The 15,395-nt window shown below is 43.3% G+C and overlaps 31 non-coding genes and 6 pseudogenes across 31 annotated transcripts; all 37 read right to left on the bottom strand.

Moving 5' to 3' along the window:
- Nucleotides 1-152: 152 nt before the first annotated feature.
- LOC116681824 (uncharacterized) lies at nucleotides 153-269 on the bottom strand (annotated as a pseudogene).
- A 677-nt stretch (nucleotides 270-946) lies between these two features.
- On the bottom strand, nucleotides 947-1,061 carry LOC116681828 (uncharacterized; annotated as a pseudogene).
- Nucleotides 1,062-1,343: 282 nt separating this feature from the next.
- On the bottom strand, nucleotides 1,344-1,460 carry LOC116681822 (uncharacterized; annotated as a pseudogene).
- A 281-nt stretch (nucleotides 1,461-1,741) lies between these two features.
- Nucleotides 1,742-1,857, bottom strand: LOC116681826 (uncharacterized; annotated as a pseudogene).
- Nucleotides 1,858-2,140: 283 nt separating this feature from the next.
- LOC116681820 (uncharacterized) lies at nucleotides 2,141-2,257 on the bottom strand (annotated as a pseudogene).
- Nucleotides 2,258-2,541: 284 nt separating this feature from the next.
- On the bottom strand, nucleotides 2,542-2,660 carry LOC116681812 (5S ribosomal RNA). Its single transcript, XR_004330102.1, has one exon. It is a non-coding gene; the product is annotated as a 5S ribosomal RNA (ribosomal RNA).
- Nucleotides 2,661-2,944: 284 nt separating this feature from the next.
- Nucleotides 2,945-3,062, bottom strand: LOC116681817 (uncharacterized; annotated as a pseudogene).
- Nucleotides 3,063-3,341: 279 nt separating this feature from the next.
- LOC116681811 (5S ribosomal RNA) lies at nucleotides 3,342-3,460 on the bottom strand. The gene has a single exon (XR_004330101.1). It is a non-coding gene; the product is annotated as a 5S ribosomal RNA (ribosomal RNA).
- Nucleotides 3,461-3,745: 285 nt separating this feature from the next.
- Nucleotides 3,746-3,864, bottom strand: LOC116681810 (5S ribosomal RNA). The gene has a single exon (XR_004330100.1). It is a non-coding gene; the product is annotated as a 5S ribosomal RNA (ribosomal RNA).
- A 283-nt stretch (nucleotides 3,865-4,147) lies between these two features.
- Nucleotides 4,148-4,266, bottom strand: LOC116681878 (5S ribosomal RNA). Its single transcript, XR_004330154.1, has one exon. It is a non-coding gene; the product is annotated as a 5S ribosomal RNA (ribosomal RNA).
- A 286-nt stretch (nucleotides 4,267-4,552) lies between these two features.
- LOC116681877 (5S ribosomal RNA) lies at nucleotides 4,553-4,671 on the bottom strand. Its single transcript, XR_004330153.1, has one exon. It is a non-coding gene; the product is annotated as a 5S ribosomal RNA (ribosomal RNA).
- Nucleotides 4,672-4,955: 284 nt separating this feature from the next.
- On the bottom strand, nucleotides 4,956-5,074 carry LOC116681876 (5S ribosomal RNA). Its single transcript, XR_004330152.1, has one exon. It is a non-coding gene; the product is annotated as a 5S ribosomal RNA (ribosomal RNA).
- Nucleotides 5,075-5,359: 285 nt separating this feature from the next.
- On the bottom strand, nucleotides 5,360-5,478 carry LOC116681875 (5S ribosomal RNA). The gene has a single exon (XR_004330151.1). It is a non-coding gene; the product is annotated as a 5S ribosomal RNA (ribosomal RNA).
- Nucleotides 5,479-5,763: 285 nt separating this feature from the next.
- Nucleotides 5,764-5,882, bottom strand: LOC116681874 (5S ribosomal RNA). The gene has a single exon (XR_004330150.1). It is a non-coding gene; the product is annotated as a 5S ribosomal RNA (ribosomal RNA).
- Nucleotides 5,883-6,168: 286 nt separating this feature from the next.
- Nucleotides 6,169-6,287, bottom strand: LOC116681872 (5S ribosomal RNA). Its single transcript, XR_004330147.1, has one exon. It is a non-coding gene; the product is annotated as a 5S ribosomal RNA (ribosomal RNA).
- A 286-nt stretch (nucleotides 6,288-6,573) lies between these two features.
- Nucleotides 6,574-6,692, bottom strand: LOC116681871 (5S ribosomal RNA). Its single transcript, XR_004330146.1, has one exon. It is a non-coding gene; the product is annotated as a 5S ribosomal RNA (ribosomal RNA).
- A 286-nt stretch (nucleotides 6,693-6,978) lies between these two features.
- LOC116681870 (5S ribosomal RNA) lies at nucleotides 6,979-7,097 on the bottom strand. The gene has a single exon (XR_004330145.1). It is a non-coding gene; the product is annotated as a 5S ribosomal RNA (ribosomal RNA).
- Nucleotides 7,098-7,383: 286 nt separating this feature from the next.
- Nucleotides 7,384-7,502, bottom strand: LOC116681813 (5S ribosomal RNA). Its single transcript, XR_004330103.1, has one exon. It is a non-coding gene; the product is annotated as a 5S ribosomal RNA (ribosomal RNA).
- A 286-nt stretch (nucleotides 7,503-7,788) lies between these two features.
- On the bottom strand, nucleotides 7,789-7,907 carry LOC116681869 (5S ribosomal RNA). The gene has a single exon (XR_004330144.1). It is a non-coding gene; the product is annotated as a 5S ribosomal RNA (ribosomal RNA).
- Nucleotides 7,908-8,193: 286 nt separating this feature from the next.
- LOC116681867 (5S ribosomal RNA) lies at nucleotides 8,194-8,312 on the bottom strand. The gene has a single exon (XR_004330143.1). It is a non-coding gene; the product is annotated as a 5S ribosomal RNA (ribosomal RNA).
- A 285-nt stretch (nucleotides 8,313-8,597) lies between these two features.
- On the bottom strand, nucleotides 8,598-8,716 carry LOC116681866 (5S ribosomal RNA). Its single transcript, XR_004330142.1, has one exon. It is a non-coding gene; the product is annotated as a 5S ribosomal RNA (ribosomal RNA).
- Nucleotides 8,717-9,002: 286 nt separating this feature from the next.
- LOC116681865 (5S ribosomal RNA) lies at nucleotides 9,003-9,121 on the bottom strand. Its single transcript, XR_004330141.1, has one exon. It is a non-coding gene; the product is annotated as a 5S ribosomal RNA (ribosomal RNA).
- Nucleotides 9,122-9,407: 286 nt separating this feature from the next.
- On the bottom strand, nucleotides 9,408-9,526 carry LOC116681864 (5S ribosomal RNA). Its single transcript, XR_004330140.1, has one exon. It is a non-coding gene; the product is annotated as a 5S ribosomal RNA (ribosomal RNA).
- Nucleotides 9,527-9,812: 286 nt separating this feature from the next.
- On the bottom strand, nucleotides 9,813-9,931 carry LOC116681863 (5S ribosomal RNA). Its single transcript, XR_004330139.1, has one exon. It is a non-coding gene; the product is annotated as a 5S ribosomal RNA (ribosomal RNA).
- Nucleotides 9,932-10,216: 285 nt separating this feature from the next.
- LOC116681862 (5S ribosomal RNA) lies at nucleotides 10,217-10,335 on the bottom strand. The gene has a single exon (XR_004330138.1). It is a non-coding gene; the product is annotated as a 5S ribosomal RNA (ribosomal RNA).
- A 286-nt stretch (nucleotides 10,336-10,621) lies between these two features.
- LOC116681860 (5S ribosomal RNA) lies at nucleotides 10,622-10,740 on the bottom strand. Its single transcript, XR_004330135.1, has one exon. It is a non-coding gene; the product is annotated as a 5S ribosomal RNA (ribosomal RNA).
- A 286-nt stretch (nucleotides 10,741-11,026) lies between these two features.
- On the bottom strand, nucleotides 11,027-11,145 carry LOC116681859 (5S ribosomal RNA). Its single transcript, XR_004330134.1, has one exon. It is a non-coding gene; the product is annotated as a 5S ribosomal RNA (ribosomal RNA).
- A 285-nt stretch (nucleotides 11,146-11,430) lies between these two features.
- LOC116681858 (5S ribosomal RNA) lies at nucleotides 11,431-11,549 on the bottom strand. Its single transcript, XR_004330133.1, has one exon. It is a non-coding gene; the product is annotated as a 5S ribosomal RNA (ribosomal RNA).
- Nucleotides 11,550-11,835: 286 nt separating this feature from the next.
- On the bottom strand, nucleotides 11,836-11,954 carry LOC116681856 (5S ribosomal RNA). Its single transcript, XR_004330132.1, has one exon. It is a non-coding gene; the product is annotated as a 5S ribosomal RNA (ribosomal RNA).
- Nucleotides 11,955-12,240: 286 nt separating this feature from the next.
- LOC116681855 (5S ribosomal RNA) lies at nucleotides 12,241-12,359 on the bottom strand. Its single transcript, XR_004330131.1, has one exon. It is a non-coding gene; the product is annotated as a 5S ribosomal RNA (ribosomal RNA).
- A 286-nt stretch (nucleotides 12,360-12,645) lies between these two features.
- On the bottom strand, nucleotides 12,646-12,764 carry LOC116681854 (5S ribosomal RNA). Its single transcript, XR_004330130.1, has one exon. It is a non-coding gene; the product is annotated as a 5S ribosomal RNA (ribosomal RNA).
- A 286-nt stretch (nucleotides 12,765-13,050) lies between these two features.
- On the bottom strand, nucleotides 13,051-13,169 carry LOC116681853 (5S ribosomal RNA). Its single transcript, XR_004330129.1, has one exon. It is a non-coding gene; the product is annotated as a 5S ribosomal RNA (ribosomal RNA).
- A 285-nt stretch (nucleotides 13,170-13,454) lies between these two features.
- On the bottom strand, nucleotides 13,455-13,573 carry LOC116681852 (5S ribosomal RNA). The gene has a single exon (XR_004330128.1). It is a non-coding gene; the product is annotated as a 5S ribosomal RNA (ribosomal RNA).
- Nucleotides 13,574-13,859: 286 nt separating this feature from the next.
- LOC116681851 (5S ribosomal RNA) lies at nucleotides 13,860-13,978 on the bottom strand. The gene has a single exon (XR_004330127.1). It is a non-coding gene; the product is annotated as a 5S ribosomal RNA (ribosomal RNA).
- Nucleotides 13,979-14,264: 286 nt separating this feature from the next.
- Nucleotides 14,265-14,383, bottom strand: LOC116681850 (5S ribosomal RNA). The gene has a single exon (XR_004330126.1). It is a non-coding gene; the product is annotated as a 5S ribosomal RNA (ribosomal RNA).
- A 286-nt stretch (nucleotides 14,384-14,669) lies between these two features.
- LOC116681848 (5S ribosomal RNA) lies at nucleotides 14,670-14,788 on the bottom strand. Its single transcript, XR_004330124.1, has one exon. It is a non-coding gene; the product is annotated as a 5S ribosomal RNA (ribosomal RNA).
- Nucleotides 14,789-15,071: 283 nt separating this feature from the next.
- On the bottom strand, nucleotides 15,072-15,190 carry LOC116681847 (5S ribosomal RNA). Its single transcript, XR_004330123.1, has one exon. It is a non-coding gene; the product is annotated as a 5S ribosomal RNA (ribosomal RNA).
- Between the last annotated feature and the right edge of the window lie 205 nt (nucleotides 15,191-15,395).

Here is a 15,395-nt window from a genome sequence, read left to right as displayed (position 1 = left end):
TATTTTGACTCTTACTTGAATGTTGAACACTGATATTGTTTATTTTAATTCTAAGAAGAATGGTGCTTCAAAAAAAAAGTTACGTCCTCAATACGTTTCCTTTGTCAGCTCTACGTCCAGCAAAGAAGCCACGCGCCTTAGGCTAACTAAAAAGCTTACAGCACCATGTATTCCCAGGCGGTCTCCCATCCAAGTACTAAGCCTGCCCAACCCTGCTTTGCTTCCGAGATCAGACGAGAGCTGGCACTTTCAGTGGTGTTGCCGTAAGCAACCATACAGGGCGAAATCCAGCTATTTCTAGATGTGAAGACCTGAACGTTCTCTTACCTTACTTAGACTTGGTGGACTGTTGTCTTCCAGACTTATTATTTATTTATGCTGTGTCAACTGCAAGTATTTTTGAACTCTTACTTGAATGTTGAACACTGAGATTGTTTATTTTAATTCTAAAGAAGAATGGTGCTTCAAAAAAAAAAGTTACGTCCTTATACGTTTCCTTGTTTGCTCTACGTCCAGCAAAGAAGCCACAGCGCCTTAGGCTAACTAAAAAGCTTTACAGCACCAGGTATTCCCAGCGGTCTCCCATCCAAGTACTAAGCCGGCCCAACCCTGCTTGGCTTCCGAATCAGACGAAGCGGGCACTTTCAGGGTGGTGGCCGTAAGCAACCATGCAAGGCGAAATCCAGCTATTTCTATATGTGAAAACTGAAGGTTCTAATACCTTACTAGACTTGGTGGACTTGTTGTCTTCCAGAACTTATTATTTATTTATGCTGTGGTCAAACTGCAAGTATTTTGAACCTCTACTTGAAATGTTGAACACTGAGATTGTTTATTTTAATTCTAAAGAAGAATGGTGCTTCAAAAAAAAAAGTTACGTCCTCTATACAGTTTCCTTGTTGCTCTACGTCCAGCAAAAAGCCACAGCGCCTTAGGCTAACTAAAAAGCTTACAGCACCAGTATTCCCAGGCAGTCTCCCATCCAAGTACTAAGCCGCCCAACCCTGCTTGGCTTCCGAGATCAGACGAGAGCGGCACTTTCAGGGTGGTTGGCCGTAAGCAACCATACAGGGCGAAATCCCAGCTATTTCTATATGTGAAGACCTGAAGGTTCTCATACCTTACTTAGACTTGGTGGACTTGTTGTCTTCCGAACTTATTATTTATTTATGCTGTGGTCAAACTGCAAGTATTTTGAACTCTTACTTGAAATGTTGAACACTGAGATCGTTTATTTTAATTCTAAAGAAGAATGGTGCTTCAAAAAAAAAGTTACGTCCTTTATACAGTTTTCTTGTTTGCTCTACGTCCCAAAGAGCCACAGCGCCTTAGGCTAACTAAAAAGCTTACAGCACCAGGTATTCCCAGGCGTTCTCCCATCCAAGTACTAAGCCGCCCACCCTGCTTGGCTTCCGAGATCAGACGAGAGCGGGCACTTTCAGGGTGGTGTGGCCGTAAGCAACCATACAGGGCGAAATCCAGCTATTTCTAGATGTGAAGACCTGAACGTTCTCTTACCTTACTTAGACTTGGTGGACTTGTTGTCTTCCAGAACTTTTATTTATTTATGCTGTGGTCAAACTGCAAGTATTTTGAACTCTTACTTGAAATGTTGAACACTGAGATTGTTTATTTTAATTCTAAAGAAGAATGGTGCTTCAAAAAAAATTACGTCCTCTATACAGTTTCCTTGTCAGCTCTACGTCCAGCAAAGAAGCCACAGCGCCTTAGGCTAACTAAAAGCTTACAGCAACAGGTATTCCCAGGCGGTCTCCCATCCAAGTACTAAGCCGCCCAACCCTGCTTGGCTTCCGAGATCAGACGAGAGCGGCACTTTCAGGTGGTGTGGCCGTAAGCAACCATGCAAGGCGAAATCCAGCTATTTCTAGATGTGAAGACCTGAAGGTTCTCATACCTTACTTAGACTTGGTGGACTTGTTGTCTTCCAGAACTTATTATTTATTTATGCTGTGGTCAAACTGCAAGTATTTTGAACTCTTACTTGAAATGTTGAACACTGAGATTGTTTATTTTAATTCTAAAGAAGAATGGTGCTTCAAAAAAAAAGTACGTCCTTATACAGTTTCCTTGTTTGCTCTACGTCCAGCAAAGAAGCCACAGCGCCTTAGGCTAACTAAAAAGCTTACAGCACCAGGTATTCCCAGGCGGTCTCCCATCAAGTACTAAGCCGGCCCAACCCTGCTGGCTTCCGAGATCAGACGAGAGCGGGCACTTTCAGGGTGGTGTGGCCGTAAGCAACCATACAGGGCGAAATCCAGCTATTTCTAGATGTGAAGACCTGAAGGTTCTCATACCTTACTTAGACTTGGTGGACTTGTTGTCTTCCAGAACTTATTATTTATTTATGCTGTGGTCAAACTGCAAGTATTTTGAACTCTTACTTGAAATGTTGAACACTGAGTCGTTTATTTTAATTCTAAAGAAGAATGGTGCTTCAAAAAAAAAAGTTACGTCCTTATACAGTTTCCTTGTTTGCTCTACGTCCAGCAAAGAAGCCACAGCGCCTTAGGCTAACTAAAAAGCTTACAGCACCAGGTATTCCCAGGCGGTCTCCCATCCAAGTACTAAGCCGGCCCAACCCTGCTTGGCTTCCGAGATCAGACGAGAGCGGGCACTTTCAGGGTGGTGTGGCCGTAAGCAACCATACAGGGCGAAATCCAGCTATTTCTAGATGTGAAGACCTGAAGGTTCTCATACCTTACTTAGACTTGGTGGACTTGTTGTCTTCCAGAACTTATTTTATTTATGCTGTGGTCAAACTGCAAGTATTTTGAACTCTTACTTGAAATGTTGAACACTGAGATTGTTTATTTTAATTCTAAAGAAGAATGGTGCTTCAAAAAAAAAAGTTACGTCCTCTATACAGTTTCCTTGTTTGCTCTACGTCCAGCAAAGAAGCCACAGCGCCTTAGGCTAACTAAAAAGCTTACAGCACCAGGTATTCCCAGGCGGTCTCCCATCCAAGTACTAAGCCGGCCCAACCCTGCTTGGCTTCCGAGATCAGACGAGAGCGGGCACTTTCAGGTGGTGTGGCCGTAAGCAACCATACAGGCGAAATCCAGCTATTTCTAGATGTGAAGACCTGAAGTTCTCTTACCTACTTAGACTTGGTGGACTTGTTGTCTTCCAGAACTTATTATTTATTATACTGTGGTCAAACTGCAAGTATTTTGAACTCTACTTGAAATGTTGAACACTGAGATTGTTTTTTAATTCTAAAGAAGAATGGTGCTTCAAAAAAAAAAGTTACGTCCTTTATACAGTTTCCTTGTTTGCTCTACGTCCAGCAAAGAAGCCACAGCGCCTTAGGCTAACTAAAAAGCTTACAGCACCAGGTATTCCCAGGCGGTCTCCCATCCAAGTACTAAGCCGGCCCAACCCTGCTTGGCTTCCGAGATCAGACGAGAGCGGGCACTTTCAGGGTGGTGTGGCCGTAAGCAACCATACAGGGCGAAATCCAGCTATTTCTAGATGTGAAGACCTGAAGGTTCTCATACCTTACTTAGACTTGGTGGACTTGTTGTCTTCCAGAACTTATTATTTATTTATGCTGTGGTCAAACTGCAAGTATTTTGAACTCTTACTTGAAATGTTGAACACTGAGATTGTTTATTTTAATTCTAAAGAAGAATGGTGCTTCAAAAAAAAAAGTTACGTCCTCTATACAGTTTCCTTGTTGCTCTACGTCCAGCAAAGAAGCCACAGCGCCTTAGGCTAACTAAAAAGCTTACAGCACCAGGTATTCCCAGGCGGTCTCCCATCCAAGTACTAAGCCGGCCCAACCCTGCTTGGCTTCCGAGATCAGACGAGAGCGGGCACTTTCAGGGTGGTGTGGCCGTAAGCAACCATACAGGGCGAAATCCAGCTATTTCTAGATGTGAAGACCTGAAGGTTCTCATACCTTACTTAGACTTGGTGGACTTGTTGTCTTCCAGAACTTATTATTTATTTATGCTGTGGTCAAACTGCAAGTATTTTGAACTCTTACTTGAAATGTTGAACACTGAGTTGTTTATTTAATTCTAAAGAAGAATGGTGCTTCAAAAAAAAAAGTTACGTCCTCTATACAGTTTCCTTGTTTGCTCTACGTCCAGCAAAGAAGCCACAGCGCCTTAGGCTAACTAAAAGCTTACAGCACCAGGTATTCCCAGGCGGTCTCCCATCCAAGTACTAAGCCGGCCCAACCCTGCTTGGCTTCCGAGATCAGACGAGAGCGGGCACTTTCAGGGTGGTGTGGCCGTAAGCAACCATACAGGGCGAAATCCAGCTATTTCTAGATGTGAAGACCTGAAGGTTCTCTTACCTTACTTAGACTTGGTGGACTTGTTGTCTTCCAGAACTTATTATTTATTTATGCTGTGGTCAAACTGCAAGTATTTTGAACTCTTACTTGAAATGTTGAACACTGAGATTGTTTATTTTAATTCTAAAGAAGAATGGTGCTTCAAAAAAAAAAGTTACGTCCTCTATACAGTTTCCTTGTTTGCTCTACGTCCAGCAAAGAAGCCACAGCGCCTTAGGCTAACTAAAAAGCTTACAGCACCAGGTATTCCCAGGCGGTCTCCCATCCAAGTACTAAGCCGGCCCAACCCTGCTTGGCTTCCGAGATCAGACGAGAGCGGGCACTTTCAGGGTGGTGTGGCCGTAAGCAACCATACAGGGCGAAATCCAGCTATTTCTAGATGTGAAGACCTGAAGTTCTCATACCCTACTTAGACTTGGTGGACTTGTTGTCTTCCAGAACTTATTATTTATTTATGCTGTGGTCAAACTGCAAGTATTTTGAACTCTTACTTGAAATGTTGAACACTGAGATTGTTTATTTAATTCTAAAGAAGAATGGTGCTTCAAAAAAAAAAGTTACGTCCTCTATACAGTTTCCTTGTTTGCTCTACGTCCAGCAAAGAAGCCACAGCGCCTTAGGCTAACTAAAAAGCTTACAGCACCAGGTATTCCCAGGCGGTCTCCCATCCAAGTACTAAGCCGGCCCAACCCTGCTTGGCTTCCGAGATCAGACGAGAGCGGGCACTTTCAGGGTGGTGTGGCCGTAAGCAACCATACAGGGCGAAATCCAGCTATTTCTAGATGTGAAGACCTGAAGGTTCTCATACCTTACTTAGACTTGGTGGACTTGTTGTCTTCCAGAACTTATTATTTATTTATGCTGTGGTCAAACTGCAAGTATTTTGAACTCTTACTTGAAATGTTGAACACTGATTCGTTTATTATAATTCTAAAGAAGAATGGTGCTTCAAAAAAAAAAGTTACGTCCTTTATACAGTTTCCTTGTTTGCTCTACGTCCAGCAAAGAAGCCACAGCGCCTTAGGCTAACTAAAAAGCTTACAGCACCAGGTATTCCCAGGCGGTCTCCCATCCAAGTACTAAGCCGGCCCAACCCTGCTTGGCTTCCGAGATCAGACGAGAGCGGGCACTTTCAGGGTGGTGTGGCCGTAAGCAACCATACAGGGCGAAATCCAGCTATTTCTAGATGTGAAGACCTGAAGGTTCTCTTACCTTACTTAGACTTGGTGGACTTGTTGTCTTCCAGAACTTATTATTTATTTATGCTGTGGTCAAACTGCAAGTATTTTGAACTCTTACTTGAAATGTTGAACACTGAGATTGTTTATTTTAATTCTAAAGAAGAATGGTGCTTCAAAAAAAAAAGTTACGTCCTTATACAGTTTCCTTGTTTGCTCTACGTCCAGCAAAGAAGCCACAGCGCCTTAGGCTAACTAAAAAGCTTACAGCACCAGGTATTCCCAGGCGGTCTCCCATCCAAGTACTAAGCCGGCCCAACCCTGCTTGGCTTCCGAGATCAGACGAGAGCGGGCACTTTCAGGGTGGTGTGGCCGTAAGCAACCATACAGGGCGAAATCCAGCTATTTCTAGATGTGAAGACCTGAAGGTTCTCATACCTTACTTAGACTTGGTGGACTTGTTGTCTTCCAGAACTTATTATTTATTTATGCTGTGGTCAAACTGCAAGTATTTTGAACTCTTACTTGAAATGTTGAACACTGAGATTGTTTATTTTAATTCTAAAGAAGAATGGTGCTTCAAAAAAAAAAGTTACGTCCTCTATACAGTTTCCTTGTTTGCTCTACGTCCAGCAAAGAAGCCACAGCGCCTTAGGCTAACTAAAAAGCTTACAGCACCAGGTATTCCCAGGCGGTCTCCCATCCAAGTACTAAGCCGGCCCAACCCTGCTTGGCTTCCGAGATCAGACGAGAGCGGGCACTTTCAGGGTGGTGTGGCCGTAAGCAACCATACAGGGCGAAATCCAGCTATTTCTAGATGTGAAGACCTGAAGGTTCTCATACCTTACTTAGACTTGGTGGACTTGTTGTCTTCCAGAACTTATTATTTATTTATGCTGTGGTCAAACTGCAAGTATTTTGAACTCTTACTTGAAATGTTGAACACTGAGATTGTTTATTTTAATTCTAAAGAAGAATGGTGCTTCAAAAAAAAAAGTTACGTCCTCTATACAGTTTCCTTGTTTGCTCTACGTCCAGCAAAGAAGCCACAGCGCCTTAGGCTAACTAAAAAGCTTACAGCACCAGGTATTCCCAGGCGGTCTCCCATCCAAGTACTAAGCCGGCCCAACCCTGCTTGGCTTCCGAGATCAGACGAGAGCGGGCACTTTCAGGGTGGTGTGGCCGTAAGCAACCATACAGGGCGAAATCCAGCTATTTCTAGATGTGAAGACCTGAAGGTTCTCATACCTTACTTAGACTTGGTGGACTTGTTGTCTTCCAGAACTTATTATTTATTTATGCTGTGGTCAAACTGCAAGTATTTTGAACTCTTACTTGAAATGTTGAACACTGAGATTGTTTATTTTAATTCTAAAGAAGAATGGTGCTTCAAAAAAAAAAGTTACGTCCTCTATACAGTTTCCTTGTTTGCTCTACGTCCAGCAAAGAAGCCACAGCGCCTTAGGCTAACTAAAAAGCTTACAGCACCAGGTATTCCCAGGCGGTCTCCCATCCAAGTACTAAGCCGGCCCAACCCTGCTTGGCTTCCGAGATCAGACGAGAGCGGGCACTTTCAGGGTGGTGTGGCCGTAAGCAACCATACAGGGCGAAATCCAGCTATTTCTAGATGTGAAGACCTGAAGGTTCTCATACCTTACTTAGACTTGGTGGACTTGTTGTCTTCCAGAACTTATTATTTATTTATGCTGTGGTCAAACTGCAAGTATTTTGAACTCTTACTTGAAATGTTGAACACTGAGATTGTTTATTTTAATTCTAAAGAAGAATGGTGCTTCAAAAAAAAAAGTTACGTCCTCTATACAGTTTCCTTGTTTGCTCTACGTCCAGCAAAGAAGCCACAGCGCCTTAGGCTAACTAAAAAGCTTACAGCACCAGGTATTCCCAGGCGGTCTCCCATCCAAGTACTAAGCCGGCCCAACCCTGCTTGGCTTCCGAGATCAGACGAGAGCGGGCACTTTCAGGGTGGTGTGGCCGTATGCAACCATACAGGGCGAAATCCAGCTATTTCTAGATGTGAAGACCTGAACGTTCTCTTACCTTACTTAGACTTGGTGGACTTGTTGTCTTCCAGAACTTATTATTTATTTATGCTGTGGTCAAACTGCAAGTATTTTGAACTCTTACTTGAAATGTGGAACACTGAGTTCGTTTATTATAATTCTAAAGAAGAATGGTGCTTCAAAAAAAAAAGTTACGTCCTTTATACAGTTTCCTTGTTTGCTCTACGTCCAGCAAAGAAGCCACAGCGCCTTAGGCTAACTAAAAAGCTTACAGCACCAGGTATTCCCAGGCGGTCTCCCATCCAAGTACTAAGCCGGCCCAACCCTGCTTGGCTTCCGAGATCAGACGAGAGCGGGCACTTTCAGGGTGGTGTGGCCGTAAGCAACCATACAGGGCGAAATCCAGCTATTTCTAGATGTGAAGACCTGAAGGTTCTCATACCTTACTTAGACTTGGTGGACTTGTTGTCTTCCAGAACTTATTATTTATTTATGCTGTGGTCAAACTGCAAGTATTTTGAACTCTTACTTGAAATGTTGAACACTGAGATTGTTTATTTTAATTCTAAAGAAGAATGGTGCTTCAAAAAAAAAAGTTACGTCCTCTATACAGTTTCCTTGTTTGCTCTACGTCCAGCAAAGAAGCCACAGCGCCTTAGGCTAACTAAAAAGCTTACAGCACCAGGTATTCCCAGGCGGTCTCCCATCCAAGTACTAAGCCGGCCCAACCCTGCTTGGCTTCCGAGATCAGACGAGAGCGGGCACTTTCAGGGTGGTGTGGCCGTAAGCAACCATACAGGGCGAAATCCAGCTATTTCTAGATGTGAAGACCTGAAGGTTCTCTTACCTTACTTAGACTTGGTGGACTTGTTGTCTTCCAGAACTTATTATTTATTTATGCTGTGGTCAAACTGCAAGTATTTTGAACTCTTACTTGAAATGTTGAACACTGAGATTGTTTATTTAATTCTAAAGAAGAATGGTGCTTCAAAAAAAAAAGTTACGTCCTCTATACAGTTTCCTTGTTTGCTCTACGTCCAGCAAAGAAGCCACAGCGCCTTAGGCTAACTAAAAAGCTTACAGCACCAGGTATTCCCAGGCGGTCTCCCATCCAAGTACTAAGCCGGCCCAACCCTGCTTGGCTTCCGAGATCAGACGAGAGCGGGCACTTTCAGGGTGGTGTGGCCGTAAGCAACCATACAGGGCGAAATCCAGCTATTTCTAGATGTGAAGACCTGAAGGTTCTCTTACCTTACTTAGACTTGGTGGACTTGTTGTCTTCCAGAACTTATTATTTATTTATGCTGTGGTCAAACTGCAAGTATTTTGAACTCTTACTTGAAATGTTGAACACTGAGATTGTTTATTTTAATTCTAAAGAAGAATGGTGCTTCAAAAAAAAAAGTTACGTCCTCTATACAGTTTCCTTGTTTGCTCTACGTCCAGCAAAGAAGCCACAGCGCCTTAGGCTAACTAAAAAGCTTACAGCACCAGGTATTCCCAGGCGGTCTCCCATCCAAGTACTAAGCCGGCCCAACCCTGCTTGGCTTCCGAGATCAGACGAGAGCGGGCACTTTCAGGGTGGTGTGGCCGTAAGCAACCATACAGGGCGAAATCCAGCTATTTCTAGATGTGAAGACCTGAAGGTTCTCTTACCTTACTTAGACTTGGTGGACTTGTTGTCTTCCAGAACTTATTATTTATTTATGCTGTGGTCAAACTGCAAGTATTTTGAACTCTTACTTGAAATGTTGAACACTGAGATTGTTTATTTTAATTCTAAAGAAGAATGGTGCTTCAAAAAAAAAAGTTACGTCCTTTATACAGTTTCCTTGTTTGCTCTACGTCCAGCAAAGAAGCCACAGCGCCTTAGGCTAACTAAAAAGCTTACAGCACCAGGTATTCCCAGGCGGTCTCCCATCCAAGTACTAAGCCGGCCCAACCCTGCTTGGCTTCCGAGATCAGACGAGAGCGGGCACTTTCAGGGTGGTGTGGCCGTAAGCAACCATACAGGGCGAAATCCAGCTATTTCTAGATGTGAAGACCTGAAGGTTCTCTTACCTTACTTAGACTTGGTGGACTTGTTGTCTTCCAGAACTTATTATTTATTTATGCTGTGGTCAAACTGCAAGTATTTTGAACTCTTACTTGAAATGTTGAACACTGAGATTGTTTATTTTAATTCTAAAGAAGAATGGTGCTTCAAAAAAAAAAGTTACGTCCTCTATACAGTTTCCTTGTTTGCTCTACGTCCAGCAAAGAAGCCACAGCGCCTTAGGCTAACTAAAAAGCTTACAGCACCAGGTATTCCCAGGCGGTCTCCCATCCAAGTACTAAGCCGGCCCAACCCTGCTTGGCTTCCGAGATCAGACGAGAGCGGGCACTTTCAGGGTGGTGTGGCCGTAAGCAACCATACAGGGCGAAATCCAGCTATTTCTAGATGTGAAGACCTGAAGGTTCTCATACCTTACTTAGACTTGGTGGACTTGTTGTCTTCCAGAACTTATTATTTATTTATGCTGTGGTCAAACTGCAAGTATTTTGAACTCTTACTTGAAATGTTGAACACTGAGATTGTTTATTTAATTCTAAAGAAGAATGGTGCTTCAAAAAAAAAAGTTACGTCCTCTATACAGTTTCCTTGTTTGCTCTACGTCCAGCAAAGAAGCCACAGCGCCTTAGGCTAACTAAAAAGCTTACAGCACCAGGTATTCCCAGGCGGTCTCCCATCCAAGTACTAAGCCGGCCCAACCCTGCTTGGCTTCCGAGATCAGACGAGAGCGGGCACTTTCAGGGTGGTGTGGCCGTAAGCAACCATACAGGGCGAAATCCAGCTATTTCTAGATGTGAAGACCTGAAGGTTCTCATACCTTACTTAGACTTGGTGGACTTGTTGTCTTCCAGAACTTATTATTTATTTATGCTGTGGTCAAACTGCAAGTATTTTGAACTCTTACTTGAAATGTTGAACACTGAGATTGTTTATTTTAATTCTAAAGAAGAATGGTGCTTCAAAAAAAAAAGTTACGTCCTTTATACAGTTTCCTTGTTTGCTCTACGTCCAGCAAAGAAGCCACAGCGCCTTAGGCTAACTAAAAAGCTTACAGCACCAGGTATTCCCAGGCGGTCTCCCATCCAAGTACTAAGCCGGCCCAACCCTGCTTGGCTTCCGAGATCAGACGAGAGCGGGCACTTTCAGGGTGGTGTGGCCGTAAGCAACCATACAGGGCGAAATCCAGCTATTTCTAGATGTGAAGACCTGAAGGTTCTCATACCTTACTTAGACTTGGTGGACTTGTTGTCTTCCAGAACTTATTATTTATTTATGCTGTGGTCAAACTGCAAGTATTTTGAACTCTTACTTGAAATGTTGAACACTGAGATTGTTTATTTTAATTCTAAAGAAGAATGGTGCTTCAAAAAAAAAAGTTACGTCCTCTATACAGTTTCCTTGTTTGCTCTACGTCCAGCAAAGAAGCCACAGCGCCTTAGGCTAACTAAAAAGCTTACAGCACCAGGTATTCCCAGGCGGTCTCCCATCCAAGTACTAAGCCGGCCCAACCCTGCTTGGCTTCCGAGATCAGACGAGAGCGGGCACTTTCAGGGTGGTGTGGCCGTAAGCAACCATACAGGGCGAAATCCAGCTATTTCTAGATGTGAAGACCTGAAGGTTCTCATACCTTACTTAGACTTGGTGGACTTGTTGTCTTCCAGAACTTATTATTTATTTATGCTGTGGTCAAACTGCAAGTATTTTGAACTCTTACTTGAAATGTTGAACACTGAGATTGTTTATTTTAATTCTAAAGAAGAATGGTGCTTCAAAAAAAAAAGTTACGTCCTTATACAGTTTCCTTGTTTGCTCTACGTCCAGCAAAGAAGCCACAGCGCCTTAGGCTAACTAAAAAGCTTACAGCACCAGGTATTCCCAGGCGGTCTCCCATCCAAGTACTAAGCCGGCCCAACCCTGCTTGGCTTCCGAGATCAGACGAGAGCGGGCACTTTCAGGGTGGTGTGGCCGTAAGCAACCATACAGGGCGAAATCCAGCTATTTCTAGATGTGAAGACCTGAAGGTTCTCATACCTTACTTAGACTTGGTGGACTTGTTGTCTTCCAGAACTTATTATTTATTTATGCTGTGGTCAAACTGCAAGTATTTTGAACTCTTACTTGAAATGTTGAACACTGAGATTGTTTATTTTAATTCTAAAGAAGAATGGTGCTTCAAAAAAAAAAGTTACGTCCTTTATACAGTTTCCTTGTTTGCTCTACGTCCAGCAAAGAAGCCACAGCGCCTTAGGCTAACTAAAAAGCTTACAGCACCAGGTATTCCCAGGCGGTCTCCCATCCAAGTACTAAGCCGGCCCAACCCTGCTTGGCTTCCGAGATCAGACGAGAGCGGGCACTTTCAGGGTGGTGTGGCCGTAAGCAACCATACAGGGCGAAATCCAGCTATTTCTAGATGTGAAGACCTGAAGGTTCTCTTACCTTACTTAGACTTGGTGGACTTGTTGTCTTCCAGAACTTATTATTTATTTATGCTGTGGTCAAACTGCAAGTATTTTGAACTCTTACTTGAAATGTTGAACACTGAGATTGTTTATTTTAATTCTAAAGAAGAATGGTGCTTCAAAAAAAAAAGTTACGTCCTTTATACAGTTTCCTTGTTTGCTCTACGTCCAGCAAAGAAGCCACAGCGCCTTAGGCTAACTAAAAAGCTTACAGCACCAGGTATTCCCAGGCGGTCTCCCATCCAAGTACTAAGCCGGCCCAACCCTGCTTGGCTTCCGAGATCAGACGAGAGCGGGCACTTTCAGGGTGGTGTGGCCGTAAGCAACCATACAGGGCGAAATCCAGCTATTTCTAGATGTGAAGACCTGAAGGTTCTCATACCTTACTTAGACTTGGTGGACTTGTTGTCTTCCAGAACTTATTATTTATTTATGCTGTGGTCAAACTGCAAGTATTTTGAACTCTTACTTGAAATGTTGAACACTGAGATTGTTTATTTTAATTCTAAAGAAGAATGGTGCTTCAAAAAAAAAAGTTACGTCCTCTATACAGTTTCCTTGTTTGCTCTACGTCCAGCAAAGAAGCCACAGCGCCTTAGGCTAACTAAAAAGCTTACAGCACCAGGTATTCCCAGGCGGTCTCCCATCCAAGTACTAAGCCGGCCCAACCCTGCTTGGCTTCCGAGATCAGACGAGAGCGGGCACTTTCAGGGTGGTGTGGCCGTAAGCAACCATACAGGGCGAAATCCAGCTATTTCTAGATGTGAAGACCTGAAGGTTCTCATACCTTACTTAGACTTGGTGGACTTGTTGTCTTCCAGAACTTATTATTTATTTATGCTGTGGTCAAACTGCAAGTATTTTGAACTCTTACTTGAAATGTTGAACACTGAGATTGTTTATTTTAATTCTAAAGAAGAATGGTGCTTCAAAAAAAAAAGTTACGTCCTCTATACAGTTTCCTTGTTTGCTCTACGTCCAGCAAAGAAGCCACAGCGCCTTAGGCTAACTAAAAAGCTTACAGCACCAGGTATTCCCAGGCGGTCTCCCATCCAAGTACTAAGCCGGCCCAACCCTGCTTGGCTTCCGAGATCAGACGAGAGCGGGCACTTTCAGGGTGGTGTGGCCGTAAGCAACCATACAGGGCGAAATCCAGCTATTTCTAGATGTGAAGACCTGAAGGTTCTCATACCTTACTTAGACTTGGTGGACTTGTTGTCTTCCAGAACTTATTATTTATTTATGCTGTGGTCAAACTGCAAGTATTTTGAACTCTTACTTGAAATGTGGAACACTGAGTTGTTTATTATAATTCTAAAGAAGAATGGTGCTTCAAAAAAAAAAGTTACGTCCTTTATACAGTTTCCTTGTTTGCTCTACGTCCAGCAAAGAAGCCACAGCGCCTTAGGCTAACTAAAAAGCTTACAGCACCAGGTATTCCCAGGCGGTCTCCCATCCAAGTACTAAGCCGGCCCAACCCTGCTTGGCTTCCGAGATCAGACGAGAGCGGGCACTTTCAGGGTGGTGTGGCCGTAAGCAACCATACAGGGCGAAATCCAGCTATTTCTAGATGTGAAGACCTGAAGGTTCTCATACCTTACTTAGACTTGGTGGACTTGTTGTCTTCCAGAACTTATTATTTATTTATGCTGTGGTCAAACTGCAAGTATTTTGAACTCTTACTTGAAATGTTGAACACTGAGATTGTTTATTTTAATTCTAAAGAAGAATGGTGCTTCAAAAAAAAAAGTTACGTCCTTTATACAGTTTCCTTGTTTGCTCTACGTCCAGCAAAGAAGCCACAGCGCCTTAGGCTAACTAAAAAGCTTACAGCACCAGGTATTCCCAGGCGGTCTCCCATCCAAGTACTAAGCCGGCCCAACCCTGCTTGGCTTCCGAGATCAGACGAGAGCGGGCACTTTCAGGGTGGTGTGGCCGTAAGCAACCATACAGGGCGAAATCCAGCTATTTCTAGATGTGAAGACCTGAAGGTTCTCATACCTTACTTAGACTTGGTGGACTTGTTGTCTTCCAGAACTTATTATTTATTTATGCTGTGGTCAAACTGCAAGTATTTTGAACTCTTACTTGAAATGTTGAACACTGAGATTGTTTATTTTAATTCTAAAGAAGAATGGTGCTTCAAAAAAAAAAGTTACGTCCTCTATACAGTTTCCTTGTTTGCTCTACGTCCAGCAAAGAAGCCACAGCGCCTTAGGCTAACTAAAAAGCTTACAGCACCAGGTATTCCCAGGCGGTCTCCCATCCAAGTACTAAGCCGGCCCAACCCTGCTTGGCTTCCGAGATCAGACGAGAGCGGGCACTTTCAGGGTGGTGTGGCCGTAAGCAACCATACAGGGCGAAATCCAGCTATTTCTAGATGTGAAGACCTGAAGGTTCTCATACCTTACTTAGACTTGGTGGACTTGTTGTCTTCCAGAACTTATTATTTATTTATGCTGTGGTCAAACTGCAAGTATTTTGAACTCTTACTTGAAATGTTGAACACTGAGATTGTTTATTTTAATTCTAAAGAAGAATGGTGCTTCAAAAAAAAAAGTTACGTCCTCTATACAGTTTCCTTGTTTGCTCTACGTCCAGCAAAGAAGCCACAGCGCCTTAGGCTAACTAAAAAGCTTACAGCACCAGGTATTCCCAGGCGGTCTCCCATCCAAGTACTAAGCCGGCCCAACCCTGCTTGGCTTCCGAGATCAGACGAGAGCGGGCACTTTCAGGGTGGTGTGGCCGTAAGCAACCATACAGGGCGAAATCCAGCTATTTCTAGATGTGAAGACCTGAAGGTTCTCATACCTTACTTAGACTTGGTGGACTTGTTGTCTTCCAGAACTTATTATTTATTTATGCTGTGGTCAAACTGCAAGTATTTTGAACTCTTACTTGAAATGTTGAACACTGAGTTGTTTATTTAATTCTAAAGAAGAATGGTGCTTCAAAAAAAAAAGTTACGTCCTTATACAGTTTCCTTGTTTGCTCTACGTCCAGCAAAGAAGCCACAGCGCCTTAGGCTAACTAAAAAGCTTACAGCACCAGGTATTCCCAGGCGGTCTCCCATCCAAGTACTAAGCCGGCCCAACCCTGCTTGGCTTCCGAGATCAGACGAGAGCGGGCACTTTCAGGGTGGTGTGGCCGTAAGCAACCATACAGGGCGAAATCCAGCTATTTCTAGATGTGAAGACCTGAAGGTTCTCTTACCTTACTTAGACTTGGTGGACTTGTTGTCTTCCAGAACTTATTATTTATTTATGCTGTGGTCAAACTGCAAGTATTTTGAACTCTTACTTGAAATGTTGAACACTGAGATTGTTTATTTTAATTCTAAAGAAGAATGGTGCTTCAAAA

This window comes from Etheostoma spectabile, unplaced genomic scaffold, assembly GCF_008692095.1.
Source record: "Etheostoma spectabile isolate EspeVRDwgs_2016 unplaced genomic scaffold, UIUC_Espe_1.0 scaffold00018757, whole genome shotgun sequence".
Classification (NCBI taxonomy): domain Eukaryota; kingdom Metazoa; phylum Chordata; class Actinopteri; order Perciformes; family Percidae; genus Etheostoma; species Etheostoma spectabile.
Note: the sequence above shows the minus strand (reverse complement) of the source record. Positions and strands in the feature narration are given on the sequence as shown.